At 42.5% G+C, this 20475-nt stretch overlaps 1 pseudogene; it reads left to right on the forward strand.

Annotated features, from left to right (window-relative positions):
• The first annotated feature begins 2333 nt into the window (after nt 1-2333).
• LOC137288071 (uncharacterized) lies at nt 2334-3434 on the forward strand (annotated as a pseudogene).
• The last annotated feature ends 17041 nt before the right edge of the window (nt 3435-20475 follow it).

Consider the following 20475-nt stretch of genomic DNA (forward strand, 5'->3'; position numbering starts at 1 on the left):
GGTGCAAAACAGCTGGGGAACATTGTTTTAATAAAATCAATACACTTACCTGGTCCAAGTATCTGTTTTGTCATTTACTACTGGGGTAGAGAAATATAATCAAATATCGTCGAGTTGCCTGTGTGTACTATACTTCGAACGACAACATGGCAGCCCTTCCCACAGAAGTGAAAGATAGACAATGGTTGTGACCGGATTTCGACCCGTCAATAGCTCTCGGTAAATATTGCGTTTTCCACGATGCACGATTTAAAATAGACACACTTACTGGATCGGATAGGCGACACTATGGTAATGGAACGCCCTCTTGACTTTGTTTAACAGTAGTGAAAACTAAGATCTGATTTCAAAGACATTGATCCATTGCTAAAATGTTTGCTTCGGCGAAGACCAAACTCTCTCTTCAACTCGTGAATCAATCAATTGTTGTCCTATTCTGCGCTAAAACATTGTTCCCGCAGGCCCAAAGTGCAAGTACGAGGGGATGTCAATGTTTTGAGCCTTGCACAGAAAAACACAAATATTGGTATGAACCACATTTATTTTTCAACATAGTCCCCTTGTGAGTCAAGGCACTTGTTCCATCTTTTCTGCCAGGCGCTGATGCCATCTCTGTAGAAGGCGCCATTTTGGTCCTCAAACCAAGCCGCAATAAGCTCCTTATCATCCTGAAATCTACGACCACGCAAGTGTTTCTTGAGATTTGGGAACAGATGGTAATCACTTGGTGCCAAGTCTAGAGAGTAGGGGGGATGCGGCAAGATTTCGTACCCACATTCCTGGACAGCAGCGGCTGCAACGCGAAAGGTGTGTACTCGAGCATTGTCGTGATGTAGAAGAATACCACGGCTGATCTTGCCCTGGCGCTTCTCCCTGATTGACTGTCGCACTTACCTCAACAAGTTAGCGTAATATTCCCCATTCATTGTTCTTCCTTTTGGTAAGTAATCTATGTGGATGACGCCTTTGCTATCCCAGATGACTGTCGCCATTACCGTCTGCACTGATCTGGAGACTTTGAACTTTTTGGTCTTGGGAGAAGTGAGATGTTTCCATTCCATGGATTCTTGTTTGCTCTCAGGATCATAGTAGTGGTTCCAGGTTTCATCACAGGTTACTAGCCTAAAGTGAAAATCTTCTGGATTCTTGTTGTATCTGGTTAGCATGGAGTTGCTTATGGTGACCCTTGTTTGCTTCATTTTATCTGTAAGCATTCTTGGCACCCATCTTGCGCACACCTTAGACATGACGAGATGTTCATGAAGAATTCTCTCGACGAATCCGTGTGAAATGCCTGTGGTCTCCTCTAACTCGTGGAGTGTGATCAGCAACACCCCAAGGTTCAATGTCGTACCATAGGCTGTGACACCTGGGTATGAAAAATGCTCAAGGCTCAAACCTTATTGACATCCCCTGTACATGTATATACAATGTACAACATCAGGCTGGATTTCTCTCCATAATAGCATGATAAATAAACAAAGCAATATCTTCAGTTATTACACGATTAGCAGTTGATAATAGCGGTATGTGTGTTTCGAGCATTGCTTTGGTTAATGACTTGGCTTACATGTGTTCATTGACGCAGTAGGGACATGCACATATCGCTAATTTCTAATCACATGTATTATAACCAGGGACACTGTAACAGTGACATTATAACCAGGGGCATTACAATTAGGGGCATTATAACCAGTGACATTATAACCAGGGGCATTATAACCGGTGGCATTATAACCAGGGGCATTATAAGCAGATGCATTATAACATTGGCATTATAACCAGTGTCATTATAACCTGGGACATTACAACCAGGGGCATTACAACCAGGGGCATTACAACCAGGGGCATTGTAACCAGGGGCATTACAACCAGGGGCATTACAACCAAGAGCATTGTAACCAGGGGCATTATAACCAGTTATAACCAGGGGCATTCTAACTAGGGGCATTCTAACCAGTGGCATTGTAACCAGGGGCATTCATTATAACCAGGGTGCACTGCGGGTAATATCTCGCATTAGAATATTTAAGCATCATATGGCCTATCTTTACAACTTCAAAGGCATTTTGTATTAGATACCAAAGCTTTCTTGGCCTCATTTGAAAACCTTCGATGGAGAGGGGCCAATTTAGATACTGAGATACTGGTAGGACAAGAACATCAAGTGTAGTTGATTAAACATTTTTGCTGCCGGGTGACGTTGAACCAAGAAGATGTTTGCAAAGCAGTGTTAGGCTTGCATAGTTTCCTGCAACTGTTTCAGCAGTTTGCCGAGGGTTACACTACACCATCAACAGTCATTTTGTTTGTCCTGACTGAGGAAGGCAAGCATGGTTGGATACATGTCTCGGTCGAAGCTTTTCAAAACATTGTGTGTGGCATTAATGGTGGTCGCCCTACTGTTCATTGATCCCAACAGAAATAAAGGGACGAAACAAAACAGCATGGCGCTGGAGGAAACACATCAGAAAGATCACCAAGAAAGTAAATCACTGTCAGCAAAGAAGGATAATGATAGAACAAGAACAGATTCCCCGGAACAGGTGCTGCTTGTGCTTTTTTCCACGTGGATTAACAAACGGGGGAAAGAGCACGTGCAACGTAGCGTTGTTGAAACATGGAGGACCTGGGTGCCACAGATCACACCTGTGTTGCTGACCGACGATCCGGGGGCAAGGCTTGAACGCTGAAAAGTCTGGATGGCAGGTGAGGAGGGTAGGGGAGACAGGGTGTGGCAATACCAGCATGCCCACTCTCAGAGGAATGTTCAGTGACATTAATACTCAGTATAAAGGAACTGCCTATATGGTTGGGTTTGCGAACGGTGACTTGGTTTTTGACGATGGGCTGCTGAACACAATGAGAGCACTTGTTAAACAAGAGAGTGATGTATTGAAGACGCGACCTGTGATGGTGTTAGGGAAAAGGTTAAACGTGGACATGAAGGACAACGTCACTGTCACCGACGTCAGCCAGGTGAAAGGTCACGCAGCACGTGGACGCTACCCTGGTGAGGGGTCTTCTGACTACTTCATTACGAATCACTTGTTTCCCTGGAATCGGGTGCCAGAGATTGTGATTGGACAAATGGGATTCGGAATGTGGATTACGGCATATGCACGTGCAAATAACGTGACCCTTTACGACGTCACGAAGACGGTGACTGCAGTTCATATGACCACAAAAGGAGGTATTTTTGAATCGGGTAAAAGTCCCAATACATGGTGTAACCATAACTTGATAAATGCTAATCATTTGAAGCCAAAGAGCTACGAGTGTGGTTGGATTGATTGTGCAAGGAGACGTTCCACGTACACGGCCGACGGTGCTATTGCCTTCACAGATGTTCAAAACAGTACTTTAATGAAAGGATGTCATCTATGTGGCTACAACTGATAGTGGTGCATTCGCGCCTGGGGAATGCAGACAGAACAGTCGATTACATTTGAAAGCTTATTTGTGTCAAGTAGATTTCTTTGCAAAGTGTTCATTTCAACAATATTCAGCTCCTCGACGTCACCACAGTTGTCCTCAGTAACCGTGCATAGATTTTCGATCGTTCACGACTCACAAATTCCACAGGACCTTCACTGATGTTCAAAACAGTACTCTAATGAAAGGATGACATGTGTGTGGATATACGTCGTAGTGTTGTATATTCATGGGGCTAATCTGAACAATCTGATCTAATGTAAACTTCTAACATTAAAAATGTGTGTGTATCCTTATCACTACTTTAATCTTTGCTAGGTTTCTTCACAAACTGTGTACTGCACTGTGAGTGCAATCCTGGGAATAGATAAGATAACACTTGTACAGTGTTCCCGTATTTGTTTTCATGAGTATAATTAATATATTGATGTTGATAGTGTATGTATCATATATGTATTTACCACTTCACCTCAATAAACAACTAGTATCGCACGGAGAGATGTAAGATTGTACTTATATTTCTCCAGTATCTCACTGGGGATTGGATGGTTGTACTTAGGCGTGGCCAAGGGACAGGTTAGACGGTGGAATCCATCAGCTAACCCTGCCGCAGAGCGACAAACACCTGGTGTCTCTCCAGGGTCACAGGCAATGGCGTGATGGCTCTTTCGCCTGTGGTTGCCCTGTACCTGATACCTACAGCTGACACCTCCTCCTCTCATCACTACTCTACTACTTCCTTCATCGTACTTCAACTACTGGTGTCTCTCCAGGGTCACAGGCAATGGCGTGATGGCTCTTTTGCCTCTGGTTGCCCTGTACCTGATACCTACAGCTGACACACTGATGTTATGAATTAGATGTTCTGCGGCGCTTCACAACAATGGGCGTCACCTGAAACAGTGACAACTGAAATGTGTAAATTGTTTCCTAACGCCATGCAACACGACATCATGGTCAAACCTCAATATGGCAATATCAAGTTGGCTCCTTCAGCCAGGGAACAGTTTCTTTTTTATATATATTTTACGTACGCTTCTCGTTATCGGATCATGCTGAGCCTTGTGTGTTGTTTTACGCCGCGATCTTCCGGCTGTATGGGGGCGGTCTGTAAATAGAGTCTCGACCAGACAATCCAGTGATCAACACCATGAGCATCGGTCTACTCATCTGGGATATGATGACATGCTTTAACCAAGTAAGCAAGCCTGACCACCCGACCCCGTTCCTCGTCTTTTCACGAGCATGGGTTTCTGAAGACCAATAATTCTACCCGGATAGCCTGAGATACGTGCATGTGAAGGTGAATCAACGTACAAGAAAGTATTACTATCAGTGTCTTTACGTTACTCAAGGCCTATTTTGAGCTCACTGCTGTCGGAAGCTTTTCCATTTGGGCTTGTGTTTGTACCGGCATCTGAACAGTGAGTATGGGCTTACGCCTCTTTAAGCAATATTCCAGCAATATCACGGCAAGGGACACTAGAAATGGGCTTCTCACACTGTACCATGTGGGGAATCAAACCCGAGACTTCGGGGTGATGGGCGAACGCTTTAACCACTAGGCTACCCAACCGTCCACTGAAAACTGAAACCCGGTCATTCCGGAAATCGAGCTTCTCGGTCAATAGCTCCCTAGTAACTGACCACCTTAAAGTAACGTACAGTTCTGTGAATCTCGCGAGTATCGTAATTTGGGACGGATGTGCAGATCCGGGTACATTATCTGATTTGAAATACAGCATAAAACCCACCAACCGTGGGTAATGAGATTTGCATGGACTTTAATACATACCAATAAATGAATGGAAACAATGCAACAATAAATAGGCAAAATCTGCTCGTACAGGCAGTACATTCACTACACACAGAAATCTTGAAGTCTATGTTTGTTATCCATTCTACAGTTAAACCGCCTCATGTACTGCCCGCGCATCTTGTGTGATCGTTGTATTCATTATTCCTAATGTTAGTGGACGGTGGGATAGCCTTGTATAAAAAACATTCGCTAGTCACGCCGAAGACCCGGGTTCGATTCCCAAAATGAGTACAATGTGTGAAGCGCATTTCTAGTGCCCCACGCTGTGAAGTTCATGGAATATTGCTGACTATTAAAAGGAAACTCGCAATATTCTTTCAGAAAATAAATCAGTAAATGATCAGTTCTTTGCTGATAATTTACAGATGAGACAGTAAAACGACTAGTCAACTAGACCGTGCCTAGTGAAAATCCATTCGGGACAGTAAAGCTCCACGATCACTGGCCCGACTGGTTAGTGAATTTTCATTGGGTCATTTTTTTAAGTATATCACTTTCTACGACCTGTTAACTTATAATACATATATAAATCTTGGAAGATTATAGCCTGATAAATTATGTCGATGGTAATTATCTATTTGTATTCTTTACCTTAGTTTCCTCTTTCAGATTTCGGGTTATAGAGTTATTCTGTTGGATAGCAACTTTCAGGGTCATCTAGCCCGACTGGCTAGTAAATTTGGAAAATATTTTGCACACTGGTTCATAGATGTATCACACTTGTGTCCGCGTCACAATGACGGGCGATTGGGTGTCTTGAATTATCGATAACTGGTTGTGTGTATCCATGCCCTTGTACTTTTCTTTATTGATTGTGAATTGATTGTGAATTGATTGTGATTTTTTTTCAACTTCAGACTCAATTGTCGATCGATGCGCAAAAATAGTGATATGAGCATGGTATGTCGTATTGAAAAATAACTTCTTGTGGGATGGCCATTCATGCATTCATTCATTCATTTTATTATTTTAAATTATGTTTTTTGTACAGGTTACAGTAAATAGCGCCAGTAGCATGGAACATAGCCCAATACTATTTGTTTCAACCACCTCATACGAACGTAACAACATATGTGTGTATCTATCATTTGTCATGTGCTTGGTTTACAGTGAGATCAGTTTATCTTAGGACATAATTGATATGTAATCAAAGGGGGACAACTGGTGCATCGGGCCATGCCAGGGCATATCTGTGTCACCCAGCTACCAATTTATGAACTCGTGCTATCAAAAGATATTCACTCTGTGTATATCAATATTTGACGGGAGATGGCCTCTGAGTGCGAGTAGGTAAGAATTATTGAGTATCAGCGTTTAACTTAATAACTCCAGATGACCTCGGGGTTACAGTCGACCGCGTTCAAAAATAAAAACCAGGTGTTGGTGTTAGCTTTAGGATATAGGTTGTCGATGTTTATTAATTGAGCTATAATATCTGTTCTTATTTCACTGCGGTTAGTGAAATAAATTATTCTGGGACAAATATAATCCCTTACTCCTTTTTGGGGAACCTGTAACTAACATATGATCAACAATCACCTGGAACAAATCGTTTAACGTATTGCGGGAACACACAACAGGTAAAAAATCAAATGATAGAATTAAACCTTTAGCAAATTTTGATGAAAAACCGTGAAAACCACAGCAACATCCATTTAACTAGATTCTTTCTCTTAGATTCAATTGATTTGATATAGTCAGATATCGCCATATACTGCATTTACGTCCCTTCATTGTCTTTATATCTGCACTGGAACTTGCCATCTTGTGACGTTGTTGCCATCACAGTCATGTCTGAATGTTGTTATCGCCACAGTTTTGTTTTCTAGGCTGGACGTTTATAGTAAAACCCGAGTCAAGGGAATCTGTAGTCAAAGAAGCTCCTTTAAAATACCACGTCCCATACCATCACAGTAACTCTCGGTATTAACATGCCAAAAAGTGTCTCGGAGATATTATTCAGTTTTGCTGATAAATTAGTGATGAAAGCATTTTAGCTAAAGTCAGTTAGTGATGATCATTCTTTTGTTTATTTTACAAACGTTTGCAAGTACTTTTTGGCATGGGGATTGCATGGAACAAACGTGGCGTGATGTACAGTCACCTGTCTGCAAGGCGATAGGGTACCCTAGTGCTTAAAGCCTTCGCTCGTCACGCCGAAGACCCGAGTTCAATTCTCCACTTGGGTACAATGTGTTACCCATTTCTGGTATTCCCCCTCTTGATACTGCGAAAAGAAATGAGCTTCACGCATTGTACCCTTGTGGGCATTTGAACCTGGGTCTTTGGCGTGACGAGCACCACTGGGCTACCCCACCAACCCCACCCCTATGTAGCTTACATGACGCCGATGTGGCGTACCATTTACTCTATCAATATCAAGAATTGTCCTCCTTTTAGATTCAATTAAATTTCTTTTGCAGGCAGATATCTTTTTTGAAGTTGTGTGATGTTTCCTGGGAAATGATGTCAGTCTATCAAACCACTTCAACCGCCCTTTGATAGCACGCTCCCAACGCCGAGTGTGTCAAGGCATGTTTAAGTGGCCAGTATCACCGAGAGCCACAATGCAATATATATGATCGGAAATCATTGCCGCGTGAGTTATGACACATTTACTGAATACTGTGGTGGCTACAGCTTGGCTATTTGAATCCCAGTCAGCTGTACACCCAGAGCAAAATCACTTAGCAATCGATCTGTTCTCCTAGGCGTAAAGTGAGGCCGAACTCTTGAAACAACGACACGCATGTACAAGATACCTTCACCCTGGCCTGTTCGACCTTTCCGCTTTATTAGATTTTTTTAAACGATGAACCCTCCCTAGGGTTTCTGTCAGAGGTAGGGAGAAATCAATATGTAACTTTATGTTAAGTTACCTGAACATTTCCTTGAGAAAATAGGTATCGAAGTTAAAAAACACATCCTGCTTACAGAATATTTAAGCTGTTTTTTTTATTATTTTAGTAAGTCAATTAAAAGATTGATTGATATTCTTTTCCGAAATTTCATTAACTATGAGTCATGTGTAAGCAGCTTGAAAAATGGAATTGTTCGATAACGCCATGGATACACATGGCGATTTGTCACCAGCACTCCGCTTGTGTGGAATTGTCATTCACAAATATGGAATTACTTCAAATCCTCGGATATAGACAAATCCCAAATCACGACAATCTAATTCAGTACCAGTTCCTCAGTTCTTCATTATGGAGTCCGTGTATTCGTTAGGAGCTTGATAAAGTGCGTTTGTGTGAGTGTGTGTGAGTGTGTGTGTGTGAGTGAGTGTGTGAGTGAGTGTGTGTGTGAGTGAGTGTGTGAGTGAGTGTGTGTGAGTGTGAGTGAGTGTCTTGGTGAGAGAGTGGGTGTGTATGAGTGAGTGTGAGTGAGTGTTTGTGAGTGTGTGTATGTGAGTGTGAGTGAGTGTGTGGGTGAGAGAGTGAGTGTGTGTATGAGTGTGTGTGTGTGAGTGAGTGGGTGAGAGAGTGTGTGTATGAGAGAGTGTGTGTGTGAGTGAGTGTGAGTGAGTGTGTGTGATGTGAGTGAGTGTGTTGGTGAGAGAGTGAGTGTGTATGAGTGAGTGTGAGTGAGTGTGAGTGTGAGTGAATGTGTGTGTGTGTGTGTGTGTGTGTGTGTGTGTGTGTGTGTGTGTGTGTGTGTAGCCTCTCAGTGATCGGTGGTCTCAATGTGTGACCTGTCATTGAAATGGTGGTGTCAATGTGTGACCTGTCAATAATTGGGGGGTCGCGATGTATGACCATCATTTATTGGCCGATCTCGATGTGACCCGTGTTTGTTCGGGTGGTCTTATTACGTTACCTGTTTTGGATCTTTTAATATCGATGTGTGGCCTGTCGTTGATGGGGTGGTCTCGTTGTGTTACCTGTTACAGATCTTGTGGTCTCGTTTTGTGGCCTGTGTTTGATCAGGTGGTCTCCACGTGTGACCTGTGTTTAATCAGGTGATTTCGATGTGTGATCTGTGTTTAATCGAGGGGGCACAATGTATGACTTTTCACTGAAATGGTGATCATAATGTGTGACCTGTCATTGGTCGAAGGTCATCTTTTCGATCTGCCTGAGATATGGTCAAGCAGGATACACTTGATTGTGGCTTGTCATGGGAAGTCGATATTGTCATGTTTACCCATTGGACATCAGAATTGCCATGTTTAACCATGGGATATCAGTTTTGCCGTGTTTAACCACGGGATGTTAATATTGTCATATTTTACCATGGGGTATCAGTATTGCCATGTTTAACCATGGGGTATCAATATTGCTGTGTTTAATCATGGTATATCAGTATTGCCATGTTTAACCATGGTATATCAGTATTGCCATGTTTAACCATGGGGTATCAATATTGCTGTGTTTAATCATGGTATATCAGTATTGCCATGTTTAACCATGGGGTATCAATATTGCTGTTTAATCATGGTATATCAGTATTGTAATGTTTAGCCATGGGATGCCAATGTTGACATGTTTAACCACGGGATGTCAGCACTGCCATGTTTAATCATGGAATCCCCTTGCACAAAGCTGCTGTAATCGTAACCCTATGTTAAAGTACAGCGCTAAATTGTCGTCGCGCTAAAATGCTTTGTGCAAATAGGTCCGGTACTGTGTCATTCACATTTTACATGCAACTCCATAAAAGTCATCTCACACACAGTCGGGGTTCACCTAAAAATAATTGCAGCCTAGCAAAGAGACGAGGGAGGTTCAGACCAATTCGTTGTGCATAGTTGTGTCCCTTGCTGTCGCCAGGAAGCAAGGATTGCCGGTTGGAATCCAGGTTCGCAACGATTGTTTCTATGCTGGCCTCTACCTTATATCACAGGTTGCGTCAAATTGGTAAACATCTAAGACCTGTGTTACTTCGGATCTCCCTCCCACATGAAGATTACACTCCGTCATACATCTGAACGCCTGTTGAACCAAACTCACACTGACACATATTTCAGACTGTCTGCCACGCACACCATTACCGTATTGGTTGCCACTATTTCTAGTGTTATTTTTAATGTGTTGTTTTTTGGGTGTGGGCATGTATGTGAATGCGGATAATCGCATACATGAAATATATATTACTGAAACTAACAAACAAGCATAGATCACCCGTATATAATACACAGTGACAAGCATTTTAGCAAGACATGTTTAGGTACTGAACTTGTTGATAAATCTAAACGTTTAGGATATGGGGATGCTTAGATTTAACCCTGTCTTTATAATTATTTAACCCTGTCTTTATTGGGGCAGCCTTATGGTTAAAGCGTCCACTGAATACAAGGGTTCGATTCCACATACGAGTACAATGTGTGAAGTCCATATCTGGTGTCCCCAGCCTTGATATTGTTGGAAAATTGCTTGAAGCGGCGTAAAATCATACCCACTCACTCACTTTTTGTGCTTACATTCCGAACACATTTCACAGTATTCAACACTCTGTTCTATCCCCATCCTTACAAGTCTCTTTCCCTCTGTTTGTCCCTCATTCTCTTGATGTCTGAGACGTATCGATATGGATGGGTTATTAGGACTGAGCAGCTTAAACTCCAACCCCCGTCTACTCAGCGTCCGTCTGTTCCAGCCACCAGAGCGACTACTTAAGGGGGATGAGAAGGTGTGTCTGTGATGGGACATGGTAAGTCGCTTGTTCGACAGCTGAGATGTGATCAGGCTCCGGGGACTGTCAAGCAAATGTTTGCTAAACACCAGTTTGCGCTAGAGAAAACACAATCCCTGAGCCGAGTGGAGGAGACGATTAACCTGCCAATGAGGTATCAATACCAGATCCATCGACCTATGAGAGCGGTGGGGTAGCCTAATGGTTAAAGCGTTCACTCGTCACACTAAAGACCAGGGTTCCGTTCCCTTAATGGGTACAGTGTGTGAAGCCCATTCCTGGTGCTCTGTGATATTGCTGGAATATTGCTAAAAGCGCCATAAATCCCCACTCACTCATTTACTCAAACACACATTCGATCATTCACTCACTCCAGTACAGGGATAGTCAAAATATGGTATACCACTACGGCGCATTTCCACCAGTTAGGTACAAAGCATATTGACAGTGTACCTCCTGTGGTGATGCGTTGGCTTTGGAAATCAGTAATAAACATGCCCTAACATTCATGCCTTTTCTCTACAAGACGTCTACGGCGGCCATATTGGAAATTAACGAAGAAATCAGGTACCTGATCCCCAAAGAGTTCGTAACGTTAAAACGTGCGGTAACCTTGCAGTTTATCATCGGCTTACGAATGTCGTAGCGCTTCGAAAGTTTTGTAGATCGGGACCAGGTACCTTAGTGTCTGATATGCGTATAATGGCGCTATCCCACTTATTTTCACGTTTCTCTCTGGGTCGATCTGCCTCCCCGAAACTGACGTTCCTAAGCGGTAAGAAGGATTCCTCACATTTGTGCAATGTGTGAAGCCCATTGATATTGCCTGTGTATTGCTAATAGCGACGTAAAACTAAATTCAAACGTCACTCGCACCTAAGCGTTCATAACATGACGCAGTCATTTTGAGAATGACTCTACACCGTTTTTGGCACTGAGTCAACAAAACTACAGGGATCACTATAAACAGGCTTCACACGTTGTATCCACTTAGAGAATCAAACCCAGGAATTCCGCGTGACAAGCTAACACTTTTTTGCTTTGTGTTGTTTGCTCGCTGTTGAGCGCAGCTGTGAACACGTTTAAAACTATATGGCGGCGGATTGAAATTTATCCAGTCTGGGCCATTCAAAGCAGTAGTTGGTGGCCCCATATGCCAGTAGCACGACGTTATCTTGTCACTGTAAATCGGCTCACGCGATGACCCAGTGATGTGGCTGCTGATGACGTCACCGTAGATGAATAACCCGCAAATAGCGATCCTCATAGGGTGTTGTGACTATGGCACGTCCAGTTCTGTGTCGATCACAGTGTACTTTCTTTTGCTCGTCAGTTTTTATTGGCGTATTTTTCATCTTAACTGTATCGCTGCAAAGTCACTGGAAGTGATTGTAATTTGTACACTTTATTAAAAGATCTAAAATTACATTATTACATACTGAAACACCGGAAAACTGTAAGTGAAAACGTAAAATCTGTATGTGCAAAGTCTTGAACAATTATGACAGATATATTAGTAATATTGTAAAATCATGGTATTTTATTGTTAATAAATGATGCTAAGTGAACCTTTAACAAGGCCAGTCTCACAAAACGATCGCAGTCACACGACGGTAGGTCAGTGTTAAAGCATAGGCTCGGAATTACGATCGTCTTAGCGTAATGATCTCTTTGAGGAAAAGGTCCCAGCAGTCAAAATTACTAAGGCTATTGTGCCAATGCACAAAGTATTCATGCGGCCGCAACCCTAGAAAAGTCATCACGGCATCGTGTAACCGTACATCAGGAGGAACAACCGAACGCGTTACCCCCGACGCGCCTGCTTCAAGAAAGAAGGGACACTTCAGTCTTACATTGTCTTCCTTATCACCTTCGTCAGTGTGTTCGTCTTTCATTGTATAACATTACTTAAACAGGGGTAATTCAACTATCAGTTTCGGGAATTTGTCAATTCAAGCAAACATATTGCCAGTGTTGCCCATTTGAACCTACAGATTGGGTTGCCGCACTATATATAACGTTTACCGAAACCATACTAATCAGCCGCGATCTCACGTCTGCCTGCGTCACGTCTGGACACCACTGAACAACTGTAGCAATACAACTCTGAATGATTGTTTGACAAAGCGTCGACTCCACATTTGGACAAGAGGCCAAGCTAGTTATGCCGTGTCGCCGGCTTGTTTCCGACAGAGAATTAATTTGTCTGTCTGGGACTCAGACGACAGTTTTGACCGCCACCATTGATGTAAGGTGTTCAGTGCTTGCGCTTGATTTCAAAGAATATTCCGGACGATAGATTTAATGATGATTTGCAGTGAAGATCGATACCGTGCCCACAATTTGGTCTGCCGCACTTTTGTAAGGTCGCCACTTCAGCTTGTTAAAATATAGAAGTTCATGGCCAATTTACCTCAAAGGGAAGCGCTTACCCTGCTTCAAGACGCTTATATTTCTTTTGACAAATCGCAATATAAGTAATTGTTGACGTAGGTCCCGCGTAGACGAAACTTGAGCTCCTTATCAGAGTCTCACCCATCAGGCGTCGTAGCCCCGTTGACATTTAAGGTTAGGACGGACCCCTGCAGCTTATGCTTGACGAGACGGAGACTAGACAGATCTCTCTAGACAAAAATATTCACTGGTTCACTGGTGGCGACTGTGTAGAATTTATGTCCAAGTAACCAACGGCGTTAGGCACTGCCCATACTACTCAATCGTTTCGATCCGGGTTAGATTTGGTCTCCGGCTACACCTGATATTCAGAGCCGACACACGGTGGTCAGTCTCGCTGGTGCCACTCACTGGATGGATATAGATTATTTACAGAAAACCGAACTGTCACTGAGATCCTGCTGGCAATAAAACATTCAAATGTTAAATGTTTACTAATGAGCCTCGGTATGGTGGGATCCATACAACAAAATAACAGTACACTAGACCCATAACGAACACGCTGGTTGTGAACTGACGGCTGTAAAGAGCTGGTCAGTGCTCGGGCTACTTTTAGTCGAAAGGCGTAATTCGAACAGCGATTATAACGAATTAAGATATAGTAACACGACTGTCAATGTCGTATAATCGTATGTCACTGACAGAAATTTCTAGCAACTAATTAACCCAAATCGCGTTCCCATTTCGTACATATTTTTGTCCAGGTGGTTTTACAAGTCCCCACCTGGGGAAATGTTTGTTCTTAGCCATACGTGGAAATACCTGACTTAAACATGCAAAGGCTTTTTCTCTCCACTTTGAAAGCGGATGTGACGTCATCCTTAGAGATCAGATGACTTCCGGTAATAGCTGTCTTGAAATATTCGTTGGAAAGGAGTGAGTGAGTTTAGTTTTACACCGCACTGAGCAATATTCCTACTATATGTCAGCGGCCTGTAAATAATCAAGTGTGGTCCAGACAATCGAGTGATCAACAACATGAGCAGCTGGAAACTGATAACATGAGTCAACCAAGCCTGTGTGCCCGATCCCGTTAGTCGCCTTTTATGGCAAGCATGGGTTGCGGAGGGCCTGTTCTACCCCGGACCTTCAAAGGTCCCGTTGGAAGTGTGGCAGAGCACGATCAGGAGAATGAGGTGGCTGCTTTGGGTCCTCTAGTTCATAGCATGGTGTATTTTCCTGATGGAAGGCCACACCTTTTCGAAGCTTGAGGTCATCACTTAATTCCTTCAAATGTGCAGCGTAATATTTTCCGCTTATTGTTTGGCCTTTTGGTAGTCAGTCTACACTTTTGACAACCTCAGCAATCCTAATCACCTTTAAATGAGGCAAGAACCAAGATACCGTATTTTAAGTCATGGCCGAAATAAATGCTGATGAAACAATTTACTTGCCACCTGCTGATAATGAATTGAACGGTGCTGATGAACAACCTTTAAACGACAACATAAGCATTGTCTTGACCTTCAACCTGCAAGTCGCGTGAATGACACAAGTAAGGGAGACAATTGCGTTTACTCTCGGCAGGTCTTCAAAGACCTTCAAGTTTCAAAGGTTTTATTTACAAACTGTACTTTCCTTGCGTCAGTCCTTACGTGAGGATATTGTTGCAATACTCGTGAACGGCGTAAGTGAGAAATTACCTCTACAGGATAAAGCATTCCAAATAAACGTGTAGGGTTGAAAGAGGTATTCGATGCTCGTAAAGCATCAGTGTAAATTTCAGTTTTCGTGTGAATCTGGCTGTTTAATTCCATCTCCACTGCAAGCTGGGGATAAAAAGAGATAATCAAAGACCAGATAATGTGTTTACATCTCTTTATCAGAATAGTTAAATCTTTTTTGTAAAAAAAAAACAACCCTGAAAACGGTGTATCGTGTGATGTGATCGTGCTTCCACATAAGAAATGTCCTTCTTTCTTGTGTTTACTCATCACACACTGCCAAGCTGCGTATGTTACGGATATTTCATGATAAATCAAGGCAACGGTGACGCTTTCAGCCCTTAGGCCAGCAGAGCCCTTGCTCTCTGGTTGTTGTCATATTATTTTGCGGTTGTCAGTGTTACTCTGACAATGTGTTACCGCCCTTTGATTGGTCCAAATGGGATATACTTGAATAGGCGGCCATTGATCTAAGGCGCGACTACTTGCATCTCTCAGTAACCAAAGGATCCGGTGAATATGATATTTGTCCCGATTATAAAGTATGGTTGAAATGCTTATTTGTAATTTGTAGATTTACTAATACATAATTATATAGATCAAAACTTGTTTTGACCAAATATCGATCTAGTCATCTCACTGTAAAGCATGTTAAAGAGAAATTAATTATTGACATAAAGAATCGCGATCAGTCTATATTGTGTTCATCGTTGTTTTGTCAACATAAATTGTTTCTCTTTCGTTTGCTGTATGACATCCTACCCGGTAATATTCCAGCTGCTGACAGTAGAATCGTCTGAGGTAGTAGCGACCAGAATATTTGTACGTATGAAGCACACGAGACAAGTTGTAACCTTCAGAGTCGACCTGGTATGACTGCAGGATCACAGGACAGATCCACACAGCTACATGACATACGTCAGGACTCACCAAGGCGTCCTCTACAATTACGGCAATACAGCAAGAAACGGCAGTGGTGTCATAGTACATGACCACCTCAGCGACAGAGACAAGTTTGGTGGTGTGACGAATCATATACATAATGTACATCGCCACACTGAGGACAGGCGTCAAGACTAACGCTTAGTCTCTGAAAATCGGGGCCTGTGAAGCAGGCGAATAGGAGATAAGGAGATGAGGTGCTGTAGGAGATGAGGTGCTGGCAGATGAGGTATTTACATGCGGAGTTGCATTAGAGCACCAATAAACGTAGAGGTACTATTAAATGGCAGTGCAGATCTTACGGACAGGGACAATATTCAGATTTTTAAAGCAGGTATATCAAACTCCTAAAAGTTGAGTAATTGGATGTAATGTTTAGGATCTGAATAATTCGTGCATTCAATGCCTTACTTTAATTTAAATGCCTTATTCTACTTTTGTATGTATTTTTCCATCCCTGTACATATAGTTTGTTTCACATCTGCATGTAAGACTAAGTGTATTGAACGAAGCATGGCCCCAACAAAACGTTATTCGACTAAGACATGGTCATGTAATATATACAGTATCTCTGCGCGAACCCAAAGGTAATATATCTGCTCAACACGAGGAAGACATCTGCACGATTCCAATGAGATAATGTTCTCGACTCCAATACAATATCTGCCAATGTGGTATCTGCTCAACTCGAGTTAGATATCGACTCCAGTGAGATACGTGCACGACTCCAATAGTAGATCTGTTTGAATCCGACTACAGGCTGCTCATGCTCTCTTAAACCCTCTTAAACGCCCCCAATACAATATCTGCCCGACTCCAATACGATGTCTGCCCGACTCCAATACAATATCTGCCCGACTCCAATACAATATCTGCCAGACCCCAATACAATATCTGCCAGACTCCAATACGATATCTGTCCGACTCGAATATGATATCTCCAATACAATATCTGCCGGACTCCAATATGACATCTCCAATACAATATCTGCCAGACTCCAATACTATGTCTGCCAGACTCCAATACAATATCTGCCAGACCCCAATACAATATCTGCCAGACTCCAATACGATATCTGTCCGACTCGAATATGATATCTCCAATACAATATCTGCCCGACTCCAATATGACATCTCCAATACAATATCTGCCCGACTCCAATACTATGTCTGCCCGACTCCAATACAATATCTGCCAGACTCCAATACGATATCTGTCCGACTCGAATACGATATCTGCCCGACTCCAATACAATATCTGCCCGAGTCCAATATATCTCCAATACAATATCTGACCGACTCCAATACAATATCTGCCCGACTCCAATATGATATCTCCAATACGATATCTGCCCGACTCCAGTACAATATCTGCCCGACTCCAATATGATATCTCCAATACAATATCTGCCCGACTCCAATATGATATCTCCAATACGATATCTGCCCGACTCCAATATGATATCTCCAATACGATATCTGCCGGACTCCAATACAATATCTGACCGAGTCCAATATGATATCTCCAATACAATATCTGACCGACTCCAATACAATATCTGACCGACTCCAATATGATATCTCCAATACGATATCTGCCCGACTCCAATACAATATCAGCCCGACTCCAATACAATATCTGCCCGACTCCAATACGATATCTGCCCGACTCCAGTATGATATCTCCAATACGATATCTGCCCGACTCCAATACAATATCTGCCAGACTCCAATACGATGTCTGCCAGACTCCAATACGATATCTGCCCGACTCCAATACAATATCTGCCCGACTCCAATACAATATCTGACCGACTCCAATACAATATCTGTCCGACTCCAATACGATATCTGCCCGACTCCAATACAATATCTGCCAGACTCCAGTATGATATCTCCAATACAATATCTGACCGACTCCAATATGACATCTCCAATACAATATCTGACCGACTCCAATACAATATCTGACCGACTCCAATACAATATCTGCCCGACTCCAATATGATATCTCCAATACAATATCTGACCGACTCCAATATGATATCTCCAATACAATATCTGCCCGACTCCAATATGACATCTCCAATACAATATCTGACCGACTCCAATACAATATCTGCCGGACTCCAATATGACATCTCCAATACAATATCTGACCGACTCCAATACAGTATCTGCCCGACTCCAATACGATGTCTGCCCGACTCCAATACAATATCTGCCCGACTCCAATACAATATTTGCCCGACTCCAATACAATATCTGCCCGACTCCAATACGATGTCTGTCCGACTCGAATATGATATCTGCCAGACTCCAATACAATATCTGCCCGACTCCAATACAATATCTGACCGACTCCAATACAATATCTGACCGACTCCAATACGATGTCTGCCCGACTCCAATACGATATCTACCCGACTCCAATATGATATCTCCAATACGATATCTGCCCGACTCCAATACAATATCTGCCAGACTCCAATACGATATCTGCCAGACTCCAATACAATATCTGCCAGACTACAATACAATATCTGCCCGAGTCCAATATGATATCTCCAATACGATATCTGCCCGACTCCAATACAATATCTGCCCGACTCCAGTATGATATCTCCAATACAATATCTGACCGACTCCAATACAATATCTGCCGGACTCCAATACAATATCTCCAATACAATATCTGACCGACTCCAATACAATATCTGCCAGACTCCAATACAATATCTGCCCGACTCCAATATGACATCTCCAATACGATGTCTGCCAGACTCCAATGCAATATCTGCCAGACTCCAATACAATATCTGCCAGACTCCAATACAATATCTGCCCGACTCCAATATGATATCTCCAATACGATATCTCACAGACTCCAATGTGATATCTGCTCAACTCGAGTTAGATATCCAACAGTACTCCAATAGTACATCTGTTTGAATCCGACTACAAGCGGTTCATGCTCTCTTAAACCCCTTTCACACTGGAGACGGAATGAACTGAATTCTAAAACTTCTTACTGCAGTCCAGACGCATTCCAACTATTCGTGTCAGTTCTTGTAACATATCAGAATGTTTTTAACATGTTCAAAACTTTCGAGGTGCATTCGAAGTGGAAAAATATCGAACGGTATTTGAGGTGCATTCTAACTGCATTCTAAATATTTTACTGCATTCTAACTGCATTCTAAATATTCTGAACATATTCGAGGTAGAATAAAAAGACAAGCCACCTCAAATGCTGTCAGGATGTCTCTAACGAGTCGGAACGTATCTCAATTGCTGCTGGGCTTCAGATTGAATAGCCTCAAATGTATCGGAATATTTCGATTGAAGTTGGAATACAGCTCGAATGTACCCTGAATACACCCCGAATACAACCAGAACGTCCAATACTCTTGAAATGAACCTTGACGTCATCAGAACACCGCCGAAACGCATGAAAACGTGGTCACTTGTCACTGAAACGTCAGATAGCATTTGGGAGTCGCAGTCTTGCAAAGCTTGAAAAAATTGTGTATTTTGACATTCTCTCCCGAATGCGGTTTGAATTTTGAAAAATACTTTTTTTTCTGGCTGATTCTCCTTGATTCCTTTCAATTCCAAATACGTGTGAAGGAGCCTTTAATGACGGAATACTATCTCTGCTCGATCCGAAGTGATATCTGCTCGACCTGTAATATCTCTGTCTGCCCGATATGAAAGGAGTCAGTCATGACATTTTGATAATCGACTAATACCTCTGTTTAACTCGATTAAAATTACCACTAATCTCACATTTGAAGTCAGTTAAGAGTATTTTTTCAATCGAGTGATATCTCTGTTAGCTTCAAAGGACTTCAAAGGCGGAATGTGTTCTATTTATTCAGTTAAATTATCACATAAACTATTATTTATCACCTTGTAGACTTATGCAAGTGTATACTTCTGTTAAACTCGGCTAAACCCACCACTAGCCCCATGTGTTAGGAGTGAACAGAGACTTTCTTCTAATCAAGTAATACCTCTCCTCATGTCATCCAGGCTCTATGGAGTATTGTATTGTGCCAATGTAGTTCGGGGAGGTGTGTCTCCAGTGTTGCCTAGATTGCCTCGTTCATTATACACACCATAATGACGAGAAAGGCAATCGCTACTACGAAATGTAAAGACATTTCTTCATGGAGTTAATATTTTTTAACGATTAACTTGTTAATTGTCAGAGGGTGACATTTGCTATCAATTTCGAGTAATAAATTCCGATCCTGAAAGATGACAGGCCATGATTGATTTACGGGACGGTACAGTGCATACTTGATGAAAGTGGCCCCAACTGCTACACTTGATACTGAGTAGAAAACGTCAACAGATGATGAACAACCAGCCCCGACCATCAGGGAGCGGCTGGGTAGCCTAATGGTTAAAGCGTCGCTCGTCACGCCGAAGATCCGGGTTCAACGCCATGATATTGCTGGAATATTCCTAAACCGACGCAAAGCCATACTCGCTCGCTCACTGGCAAAAAACCTCCCCGAT

The sequence above is a fragment of the Haliotis asinina genome, chromosome 6, assembly GCF_037392515.1.
Source record: "Haliotis asinina isolate JCU_RB_2024 chromosome 6, JCU_Hal_asi_v2, whole genome shotgun sequence".
In the NCBI taxonomy this organism is placed as follows: domain Eukaryota; kingdom Metazoa; phylum Mollusca; class Gastropoda; order Lepetellida; family Haliotidae; genus Haliotis; species Haliotis asinina.